Consider the following 10,255-nt stretch of genomic DNA (forward strand, 5'->3'; position numbering starts at 1 on the left):
TTTAATTTAAGGTTAGATTTGTTTCACAGAGTTCTATTCTGAAGGAAAAATAGTTTCATATATACAAATTGTTTAGTTTCATATAGAAAAAACTATATGAATCTCAGCTACTTGCATTTAATATTCATGAAGTGGTGAAAGTGCTGAGCAAGCCACTTTCTGTCCAGCCACTAGTCATGGCTAACCCAAGAGGTCCCAGTTGACAAGAGCTTAGCAAATACGACACAAATGGCTGGAAAGGAGAATCCACGGACCTACAATTCTGTCAGTCTGACCTTGGTGCTGGGGAAGGTCATGGAGCAGATCATGTTTAATGCCATCAGACAGCAGGTGCAGGACAATCAGGGGATCAGGCCCAGCCAACATGAGTTTATGAAAGGCGGGTCCTGCTTGACCAACCTGATCTCCTTCTATAACAGGGTGACCTGCTTACTGGATGAGAGAAAGGCTTTGAATGTTTTCTGCCTAGACTTTAGTAAATCCCTAGACTGTTTCCCACAATGTTCTCCTGAATAAACTGCCTTCCCATGGTGTAGATGGATGCTCTCTCACTGGGTTAAAAACTGGTTAGAGAGTGGTGGTGAATGGAGCTACACCCAATTGGTGGCTGGTCACTAGTGGCATTCCCCAAGGCTCAGTGTTGGGGACAGTTCTGTTTAATATCTTTACTGATGATCTGAACTAGAGGATTGAGAGCACCCTCAGCCAGCTTGCAGACACCACCAAGTTGTGTGGGAGTGTCAATCTGCTGGAAGGCAGGAAGGCTTTGCAGAGGGATCTGGATAGGCTGAGGCCAGCAGTGTGAGGTTCAACAAGGCTCAGTGCCAGGTCCTGTGTTTGGGTCACAACAGACACAGAGTGGCTGGAAATGCCCAGTGGAGAAGGACCTGGGGATTCTGGTTGACAGCAGCTGGACACAAACATGAGCCAGCTGTGCACAGGTGGCCAGGAAGGCCAATGACATCCTGGCCTGTATCAGGAATAGTGTAGCAGCAGGACCAGAGCAGGGGTTGTCCCCCTGTGCTCAGCACTGATGGGGCCACACCTCGAGTGCTGTGTCCAGTTCTGGGGCCCTCAGTCAGGAAAGGCACTGAGGGGCTGGAGTGTGTCCAGAGAAGGACAATGATGCTGGAGCAGAAGTCTCATGAGAAGTGGCTGAGGGAGATGGGGGTTTTTAGCCTGGAGAAAAGGAGGCTCAGGGGTGACCTGACCATGCTAAAACTACCTGAAAGGTGGTTGTAGATGTGTGTGGGTCAGTGTCTTCTGACAACTACCAAGCGATAAGACAAGAGGAAATGGCCTCAAATTGCACCAGGGGAGGTTTAGAGCGGTTATATTTCTTCACTGAAAGAGTGGTTAGACACTGGAACAGGCTTCCCAGGGAAGTGGCTGAGTCACCATCCCTGGAGTAGTTTAAAAAGCATGTAGATGTGGTACTTAGGAATATGGTTTAGTGGTGGCCTTGGCAGCACGAGGTGAATGGTTTGACTCAATGATCTTGAGGGTCTTTTCCAATGTAAGCATTATATGATTCTATAATACCAATTAGATTATAAGACTGCACTTGGAGTCAAAATGCTCAAAACATAAAAGAAGATTAATTTATATTTTCACCAGAAGAAAGCCACATCCTATTTGTTGTGTTGTACTGATGCCTGCATTTTTTTTTCATTTTCACATATTTCCTTTCATTATATAGCAGTTGGAAAATAAATATAGCTGTTTTTAAGATATAGTTTCCAAGTACAAAGAATCAGAGGAAGACATGCTTTCTTTTGTCCTGGTGGAAATTGGGAGCACTTCCAGTGGTACCATTGGGATTACAGTATTGTAAAAATGAGACAGAATTACATTCTTAATCTTCCTTCCTACCATGACTTAATATCCTTGTCTCCATGTCCAAAGACTCTTTCATTTTTGAGCACTTCTCAGTCAACAAAGATGCATTGTCATGGTGATAACTGTTGGGTAACACCGTCATGAAAATAACTGAATTAACTGGTTGAAGTACAGTTCCTTATTTCATTATGTGACTGTGATACTGAGCCATGTCATTGCCTTTTCTCAGTGCTTAACACTGAGAATAATTTACACAGCAAATTCTTTCACTGTGAGATACATTGTTTTAAGGTTTGAATGAAGGGAAGTAGTAAACATAACAATTTTATTCACAAAGATAAATAATTATTCAGTTTGATCACCTCTAATGAGTGTATCCATTTGCGCCTGGATAAAATGTGACTTTCAAATTCAAATTTAGTGTACATTTAACACATTATACTACTGCTATAGTTGTTTATGATTCTGTTTTTGATCTCAATATGCAGACCTTTGGCCATATCAGTTCTGCACACGTCAGGTATCCTTTATAAGGTCTCATTGCATCCTTAAGTCCAAAAAACCCACTCCCTTTCACATAGCTTTAGAAATATTCTATGAGAACAGATTTTTTACAAAAGTTCTCATATACAGATGTGACGAGATGTGCTTGTCAGAAAACCTACCTGCTATCACATTTCTGACCTGGGCAGATCTCTCTTACTCTTTCTGGGCTCTTCTGGTATGTATTCCCTCCATCCCTCTGCGTTTAGTCCTGTAGCTTAATGAGTTTCACAGAAATTACTTCAGCTTTTATCTCACAGGCAGAAAAAATATTCATGTCATTTTTCTTGAAATTCACACCACCTATATGATTTTTTTTTAGTTGCATTTCCTGCAGCAGAAATGGGAGCACAGTCAGTTGGCCCAGAGGAATTCCAAGACACCCACAGCTGGATAAATTCCTGCTGTTCACTTCTGCCTTGCCTGTAGGCATTTTTTAACAGTTTTCAGTTCATGTGCACTTTTACCTCTTGTTTAATTTTAATTTGTCTTACAACATAATAATACCTTTAGGGAGTATTAGTGCTACAGTAAGAGCATACATAAATTCTGTGTATACATGTACATGCTGTGTGTGTGCGCATAACATGCACAAAACCTGAGCGGTGCCTCCCCTGTAGTAGTTCCACTCTCTATCTTAGTTAAACTTAAAAAAAAAATAATATGGTCACTTGCATAAACATTGATTAGGCTTTACAGAAAGCTCAACTCGAGTAGAGCTGAAGCTAAGTGACTAGAGAAGTGAGCAGAAGCTGCTGCAAGCAGTGTACCAAGCAGGGAGACTTTACCCCAAGGAGAGGAAGGAGAATTTGTTGAGCACGTGGAAGTGGGAATTAAAAAAATAAAAATCTTCAGAGTTTTACTCAGCTTTTGAATTTTCCTGTCATCCTACCCTGTTGCTCTGTCACACAAATTCCTCCCTTGTTTGGTAACCAGATGAGAAATGGACCTGCAGCAGCTACAGGTGCCACACTCCATGTTCTCTTATTGAAGACGAAATTTTCAGGCTGCAAAGAGCCAGGGTCAAGGAAAACAGGCACTTCTCCTAGGAAAATGTTTGATTTGGTTGACCAGAAAGATACTCTGTTGAATATCTGGATCACAGCATCTCTTGGAGAAGTGAGAGGAACAACTGCTGGGCACTGGGAGGATGCCAGGAGCTCTGCTTGTGCTGGAGGGAAACAGGAGAGTTTTTAAGTTATAAAGAATGTCGTTTATTATACTCAGAATGAGTGAAGGGGTGGGGTTAGGTTAAAACAGACTAAAGAAAAATCTACTTAGAGAAGGAAGGAAAGGGAGGAAGGAAACAAACTATTACTGAAAAGTAGAGGCAACCCATGGCAAAAATTTGTAAACTGTTGATAAGAAACCTGGTGAGAGCTGTGTCCCCTACAGAACCATGTGACATATCCTAGTTTGGAGATTACATTGTATTGAACTCTACTGTACCCTGTGGAAATCACACCCTCACTCAAAATTGATTTGAAAATGTTTTACTTTTGATTATTTCATATAAACACAAACAGGTAAAGGGCTTAATAAAGTTTAAAGTACTTTAGCAAGCCTGCTTTTTGTATAGGTAACTTATTTCTGATATTCGTTGGGTACATCTTTCATACAATCCTAGATAAGAATCATATTGTGTATAGTTATATGTAAAGCATATTAGATATATAAAGTTGCAAGGAGATGCTTATTTTAAACTACTGAGAGCAGTCTGTAAACTGAAAGAGTTTTTATTTTTAAGGTTAGACCTATTAATTTCAAAGACTGATATATGTACATCTCTAGAAGTACTGCCACGAAAAAGCATTGTAGATTCTGTAACTTCTAGCCTTTTCCTCAGAATACTGAAAAAATAACAACTTGACTGGTTGATTGGGAGACAGTGCTGTCATATGACATAGGCCCACAAATGTTAGGCTTTGGTACCTGAGCTGGAAAAGTCTCCTCAGTCCAAAATAAACATCCCATATATCGTGAGCTTCCTTGTAATATATGTTCAGATCCCTTGCCATGTATGGAGACCACAGTGTGCAAAGTTTTTCCTGTATTTTTCTAATAAATCAACTCTTTATATTTTTTGGTATCTTGAGTTATCAAGCCTCTAGAAAATCTGCTATGGCTCACATGGAGATAAACTGTAGAAAGTGACTTTATGTTACATGGTCAGGGAGGTTGATCAGACTTTGGTATCATTGAGAAGATGTGGAGTGGTTCTGACTCTGACTCCATTATACCTCTCTGCAACAAAATGGTTCAAGACACTCTGTACTTTGTACTTACCCGGGGTTTCCAAATATCTTTAGGACAGCAGTAATCTGAGACCTTATTAAAAAGTGTGATAGTTGATAACATGCTAGCAGATGAACAGCTATTAAAAATACATGTACAACAAGAACCAGTATAGAATATTTTTCTTTAATGTAAAAAAGCAAAATTTGCTATCTAAAGACGGTTTTCAGAATTTGCAGAATTATGTTTTAGTGCTTTATGCCTATCTCCCTTTCCTAAATGTTTGACTATAATCCAAATAAATTAATCCTTCTAATGCATCTCTATGTTTTTCACCATAGACACTAAGGCAGCATTAGGAACTTATCTCTGTTTGCCCTTTACCTTGATGGTGACATGTTTGCAAACCAGACGATATTCTATGTCAGAAATATCAAGATTTCCCATAACCTGAATTTAGTAATCCCCATGTACTTTCAGCTTCCTGACTCTTTTTACTGTCTGCATTTCAATAAGGAGTCCCTACTATCTGCTCATCATTTCTAATTACTTTTATTTTAGCCCATGTTCCTGGTTTCTGGGCCAAGAACTTTAAAGAACTATGATGTACTCTGACGAAGCATTTAATCAGGGCTGAGTAATCCAACAAAAAGCTTTTCAGGGCAGGGTGGAATATGGGAGGAACCATATTGTCTGCCCAATTATTATGTTTCCTGTTGTCAGCCCTGAAAGAGTTCCTGCAGGGATGAGAAGACCTGCCCATTGCTTGATGGGAAGAGTTCCCAAGTAAGCAGAAGCCTTGTGAAAAGGGAGTGGTGGCAGAAGAAACATAAAATCAGTGAAGTAGGGAAGAAACAGTGGTAGGGAAGCACACACACTTTCCAACTCCTAAAGCTTTTGTCATCAGAGTGCAAAACTCTCTAGAAATATTTGTAGCTATGGGTGAGGGGCAGAGGAAATCTAACCATTAATTCCTAAGAGGTGTTATCAGATGCATCAGGGTTTGACTGTAAATTTGACTACATTGCTGTGGTGCACAGAGAAATGAGTGAAGAAATATCTGATTAAAGGGTACATTGCTGCTCAGGCAACTGAATGTTGCCATAGCAATTGAGATGAAATGTGCAAAGAAGTGAGATAATTAAATCTAACCCCTTTAGTAGTTTTGATAGTCAATGCACTGCCAATAGGAAAAGTTATCTACAGTGTTAAAGATAAAACATACTCCTCGTGGAAGTTCTCCTTGCTAGTATTTTGTTGCTCTCTTTTTTTAAAATACTTTGCTTCAGGTACCTAATTTGAATGTTCTCTTTAATAACCAAATACAGTTTTGACCTTGGTCAAAAGCCTAGGATTTTTGCTGACTTACTGTATTGTGGGAAGTGTGTACACAGAATATCCAGAAAGTTTTATTCACCCTTTCTCCGTGTGCAGTACAGTACAGCCCAGGCTGTCAACTCAGAGCTTACAGTTCAATAATATCTAGAACGTGCTGCCCTCTTCAGGAGCCCGTGATCAGAAATGGGCAGTTTTCTTTAATGCTCCAGAAACTGGAGTGAGCAAAGAGGATCCACAGGGCTGAAATTATTTTCTTTTTGACATTTGTACTGCCAGTACCAGAGGCACTGAAAACAGTTAAAACTTAAATAGACAAATCTGATTTTTTCAGAAAGGAGATCAAAGACTTGTTAGCATTTCTTTAAATTTGAGAGCTGACCCAGACAGTTATTTATTTTAGCCAGTGAAAACAAAATCCAGTAGAAGCCTTGACTCACTTCTTCTAAACTAATAATTCTATATTCTATATAGCAGCAAATAACGTGTTAATCAAAATTATTTGTGGCCAAAAAGTTCATACATTAGCCATCACACTAAATTTACTTGCTTTCAGCTGCTCTGCTCATCTGAAACTAAGAACTCAGACATGATTTAGTAGAACGTTAAAACATATACTTAACTCTAAGCACAAACATTGCTGCAATGCCTTCAGGAGGACACTCGTGTGAAAGTATTGAACAACTCTTGTACTAGCCTGGTGGATTGCATACCTGGCTGATAGGTGGGGACAGACAGGCCCACAATTTTCAGTTCATATCTCACAACACTCTAAGTCACGTTCTAGAATCTTAATAATTAAGCAGGTAAGGACTAGAGACAAAATCTTTTACAAATATAATTCCTTTTGAAGTCAATGAAATCTTTTGTTCACTTATGAAGTGGTAACATTTTCTTGGTTTACAAAATAGCTTTGGAAAAAAAAAAATCACAGCCTTTTGGCAAGGGGACTCGAAAGCTGTGTGGAAGAAAGGAAACTATTACTTTGCTGAAATGAATGGATTTTTTTAGTAAGAGTCCCAAACAGGCAGTTGATAAATGTGAACCTCACTCAAACAGCATGTTTGAAAACTCAGAGGGCTGAGGAGCAGAGATCTCTGGGAAGAAGACTGAAGCCAGTGCTTTGTGGAGACTTGGTTCCACTGAAAGGGATGTTCAAAGAGTTTGTTTTGAGCTTACGTGAAATATTGCTTGTTTGGCTGAGAAGATCCGGTTTTCCCGTGTTTTATAAAGGGAGCAAAAGAAATATCCCGTGGTACATCTGGCGTGGGGCACTTTGAAGAAGGTGTAGCCCATGAAGAATGTAGCACAAGCAGCTTTAAGCCTCCTCTGTAGATGCTGAGATTCAAGGCTGCCACAGGCCAATGAATCCTCAAATGAAATAGAGCAGCCCTCAAGGATTGTCCTAATTTACATGAGCTTTAGCCAGGCTCCCTATTCCTTGTGCTGCATGCAACCTAGATTAAGTCTGAATTTCTGCAGCACTGCACACCCTGGAAACTCCCTATTTGCCCAAGGTAAACTCCTTGAACGGAAATAACTTCTTTACCGTACTGTGGAATTCTTCTCTATCTGGAGTCTTCCTTACCTTTCAATAAATACCTATCGTTCATCCAGTGGTACGTGTGGTCCTGGTGAGAACCTGGTGAATCATATAATTTATTAGAATTTTTACTTTTCCTCTTTAAAGGTAATAGTCCTACTTAGACCTCAGCATTTTTTTTTGTAAGTGGCTTGTGACTGCATCTCTTGGTTCTAGTAACATTTTCTCAACATAATATTTAATTAAATTCCTTAATTGTCTCCCTTGCATATTTACTTAAAGATTAAATTTTCTCAAACAAGGAAAACAGTTAAGACTAATAAGTGGGTTTTAAGTGTTCTTCTTTGGCACGAAACTGTTTTACCTCAGAAAACTATATATGAGGCAGATTCTTTATCTAAGTCTGGCCATTTCAGCAGGAGTAAAGTTATATTCTGTGTGAGAAATGATCATAGAATTTAGCCTATTATCCTGAAAACTTTTTATTCTCAAGTGCACAATTGGTACGTTTACCACATGAAATCACAGAGAAGTCTCTATGTAGGTACTGAGTGAAAGTGATCACTCCCTCTCCGTTCAGCCTTTAGTGCAGGGAATGGTAGCAGTGATTCATTTCTTCTAAAGAAAACAGAATAACCATGATGTCAGGTGTAAAACAGACTGAAAGGGATCATAGAAAAGGAAGTGAAGAGAGTTAACCAATATCCATGCTTTCATTTTCACACCACGGTTAAAGCATGCTGATGAGGTGTGGGGTGTACTCAGTACTTCCTCAGGGACCCCAGTCTGACCATTGCAGACGTGGGACTTGTGAGCAATATTATTCTGAAGCAGAATGTAAAGGCTGATTAATTGTTTTAATAGCAATGGAATTTTTTCAATACTAATACAAATTTCTCAGTGAGTTAGGAAGAAGGCCTTTAACATGTCATTGATAATTGTCTCATCTGAATATAACCTTTTATACTCATGTTTTCTCCCACTCCATAGCAAAGTGACAGCAAGCCCATGGTTTTATTTTCAAAAATGTAGTGACAAGTTAGATGCAAAGATCCTATGTCTGTATTTTGTGAACACTATGCAGATAAATTCCAGCAGGCATGCAGTTCTAAATGCAGATATGAACAATAGCTTGTGCTTTTTTCTAATCCAGTACCTGCTAAGTACATGTAATACATATTTGGAACTGCTTTAAACTACTGGTCTGTGATTTGAACATGTATTTTTGTTTTTTATTTTGATGCTGATGCACTGTTTGGCAGTTAGAATCCCTGCAGATAAGAATATAATAACTAACAGCACTTTCTTTGCTTTCTAGGGTCTTTATGGCAGAATGATGAATTCCATCTTTTCCAGAATGGTAAGAAAAAAGCTTTTTCTGTTTCTGAAAACATAGAACAGAAGGTAAATTCTTGTAAGAAAGGATTGCCAAATTGCTTGGGAAATAACTGTACTATACAATTTCATAATTATATGGCTTATACAGCTGAAAATATTTGAATATTCAAATCCTGTAAGCTACCTGGAAAAGATTTGCAGAATATTATGCTAATTATTCAGAAGAAAACATGGGAGGATTTAACATCCTTGTTAGAAATGCTGATGACCACAGAATGCTCAACTATTTATTTTTAATAACAACTATTTTTAATGTATAAATTCCCTTAAACATAACTATCTCTCTTCTTTAGGCTGAAAAGGGGCAACTTTCATAGTGTGTTACCATTTGAACTGTGTAAAATTGATCTTTATTTATGTTTCACTGGAGCTTTGCTGTATGTGTGAATTTAAAAATACTTAGTTTACAAACATAGACATCACTTCTGCATGCTATCATGTTGTTTTAAAAAGATGGTTTCATCTTTCATTCTTTTTTTTTTTTTTATGGCTGAAAAAGGCAGTATTTATTTTGCCCCTTGATCATAACATCTTTACAATCAAATAAAAAGAAAAATCCATCATACTGTATGTGTAAAGGTCATCCTAAAATAACACTTCTGAACAAACTACTGAATCCTGTGAGTACATTGCTAAGGAGAAATGTTTTCCAGGTCTTGGGTATTCACTTTACAAAAAATAACCTTTTCCACTACATAAAAATGTAGTATGAAATCAACATAAGACCATCATGAAGTGAAAGTACTGTGGAAGCTAAAGTGGAAAGAAATATTACTTGAAAAATATCTCATTGGAGCACAAGTTCTGACTTAAAATGTGCTTCTTAGTGTTACACTTGAAAGATCTTTCATGTTATCCTTGAAAAGAGCTCAAGACGCCTTAAAAAAAAGAAGATTATCCACAAAATTTAATGCATCAGAGCCTAAAACAATGATTATGTGGGACTGATTTTTTGTTATATTTGATAGAAGTAGTATCAAAATTGCCAGCGTTCAAGAAATCAATAGCAAAACACAAGTTTTGTGACGACCTTTAAGAATTATTTCTGATCAACGTGAAGGGTTAGTTGTTCTTTGAAACTTTTTTCTAGGAAAGTAAAACCTGCAGGTGAAGCTGTTTTGATGCACTTGGGTTTGACCTGCAGCTCTACCCCTCTGATAATAGCAATGAGGTCTGCTTTGGCAAGGTCTGTAATGCACTTTTACCTGCCTGCTAAGAGGGAAAGAATGGGGTATTTCAGAACCATCATGCCTGCAGATCCTTCAGGGGCATATCTGTGATTAAAGAAAGGGAGAAGTCATGTTAAACTAGGGGTGGGGGGCACGTAAAAAAGAAAAATAAAAGAACAGTCCAAACAGGCAT

The 10,255-nt window shown here is 38.4% G+C and overlaps 1 protein-coding gene across 25 annotated transcripts in view; it reads left to right on the forward strand.

The window, feature by feature from the left end:
• ADGRL2 (adhesion G protein-coupled receptor L2) overlaps positions 1 to 10,255 on the forward strand; it is a 384,989-nt gene that overhangs the window by 201,144 nt on the left and 173,590 nt on the right. For all 25 annotated transcript variants that reach the window (XM_088169882.1, XM_088169887.1, XM_088169883.1 and 22 more), the window contains one exon: positions 8,814 to 8,855. The gene's annotated coding sequence lies outside the window, so the exon portion shown is untranslated. The remainder of the gene's footprint in view (positions 1 to 8,813; positions 8,856 to 10,255) is intronic.

The sequence above is a fragment of the Sturnus vulgaris genome, chromosome 9 (assembly GCF_052056855.1).
Source record: "Sturnus vulgaris isolate bStuVul1 chromosome 9, bStuVul1.hap1, whole genome shotgun sequence".
Lineage (NCBI taxonomy): Eukaryota > Metazoa > Chordata > Aves > Passeriformes > Sturnidae > Sturnus > Sturnus vulgaris.